Source organism: Belonocnema kinseyi, chromosome 8 (assembly GCF_010883055.1).
Source record: "Belonocnema kinseyi isolate 2016_QV_RU_SX_M_011 chromosome 8, B_treatae_v1, whole genome shotgun sequence".
NCBI classification, from domain to species: Eukaryota; Metazoa; Arthropoda; class Insecta; order Hymenoptera; family Cynipidae; genus Belonocnema; species Belonocnema kinseyi.
In genome coordinates, this window is record NC_046664.1 from 134,195,430 (window position 1) to 134,197,392 (window position 1,963).

Genomic DNA, 1,963 nt, shown 5'->3' on the forward strand with positions numbered 1-1,963 from the left:
ATAGAGCTCCAAGGAGATTATGTTGAAAAATAAAAAAAAATTTACCCAAGAAAAATTGTTTTTATACTTCATTCTAAGGACTTATTGAACTACCCTCGTATAATATAAAAAAACTGTCAGTTCTCGATGAGTTGGATATACTGTTAAATCCAGAAAATTGAATAATATTTTTTACCTCCTCAATAGTGTTGAAGATTTAAAAAAAGAATTGACGAGTCAAATATATGAATAAATAATCCTTACAGACACCGGAATGTTTCTATATGTAGAACAATATCAAGCGGCCATTATGCTTCAGAGCATGCTTCGGTAACTACTACTGTAGGAGCTGGGTGTAATCCTGTGTGCTGTTCTTAGTCCGCAGGATTTTTTTCATTGAATATCATGTAAAATGTCGTGCTGATTACGAAAAAGTTGGGTACCCCCCCCCCCCCTCCGAAAAATACCGCAGTTTCGAGATAATCGCGTTTGTATTATTTTTTAATAATGAATCAGTCATTTCAAAAGATAAAAAGCAATAAAGAATTATGCAAATTAAAATATTCCGATAATTTTTACTTTATATTGAAAAAAATATTAATTTCGTTACTTAAAAATTTCAATCAATAATAAACTTTTATGCGAATTTTAGAAAAAATTAAAACGCATAAATATGTCTATAATTTTGAAATTTGAATTTAGGTAACCATTGCATACCGTCGCAAATCTTTGCAAAAATTATATAATTATAACCGATTATAATGAAGATATTTAAAACAGAAACAAACTTTTAGTATGGAAATTCTAGTCGACATTGATTTATATATCCATAAAGAAAATAAATAATGTAACCAACTTAAAAACAATTAAAATGTAATCCTTACCTAATTTAATATTGTTAAAAAGGATACATCTAATGATAATTAATTGATCAGTTTAGAACATAAAAGCATTGAATCATCCTATTAAATTTTACCTTATATTTTTAAGAAAATTGCAATTAAAAATAACCTTTTAAACTAATTCCAAAAAGTTTAAAACATATGTAGGCATAATTTTGAAAATTGTATTCAGAGACTCACTTGACAACATCATAAACATTTGGAAAATGATATAACTGAAATATAGGTATTTTAAATATAAATAGACTTTAATTATACAAATTATAGCAAATATTCAATTACACCACTTTCAAGTTGATTCTCGATTTATGAACTTAAGGGCATATGATACATTATGAAGTCACGTATTACCGACCGTTCTATGTTATTTTTTCTGGTAATTTAAAAACAGAGAATTTAAAATATCGTGCTAATTTTTTTTAATGATAGGTATTATTATGGGAAAGGTCTGTCTGGTCAATTAAAGTTGCTATATTATTGATAAATATTATTTTTTGTTATTTACAATGTTCAACACAAAGCTTTGTATTTCAATTTATTTGAATATTGAGAAAGCAACTTCAGAATAAGATGCGAGCGCCACCACGCAGTTGTGGTTGCTAGGAGAAGTGCCCTTTCGGTTTCGTACAAACTGAGCCGCAATAACGACGATAGAATTGTAAATTTTGTAATGTGACTACATGCCTAAATAAAAAGATATTCCCAAGCATGTGCTGCCACCTTCTAATTTATGAAACCTCAGGTTTCTTTGATAGTGTATTTGGTAGCCTTTGTGTAAATCTTTGTAACCATCCGAATTATTTGAAATCACTTGAATTCTTTGAAAAGTTTAAAAATATTAAATATTCTTTAAAAAATTTTTAATTCTCCACATTCTTTATATAGCTTGCAATTCTTTGCATTTTTTTAACTTTTATGAAATATGTTGAATTATATTATATTCTTTGAATATTTCGAATTCTCTGAATCATCTTGAATTCTTTCCATTATATTAGTTTTTTTTAATTCCTTGAATTCTTCTGCATTCATAGAATTATTCGACTATTTTTTACAATCTTTCAACTGTTTTGAATTTTTTCGGA

At 27.2% G+C, this 1,963-nt stretch overlaps 1 protein-coding gene across 1 annotated transcript in view; it reads left to right on the forward strand.

The window, feature by feature from the left end:
* The window catches only part of LOC117178714 (inactive dipeptidyl peptidase 10), a 1,065,008-nt gene that overhangs the window by 376,612 nt on the left and 686,433 nt on the right, over positions 1-1,963 (forward strand). The window lies entirely within an intron of this gene.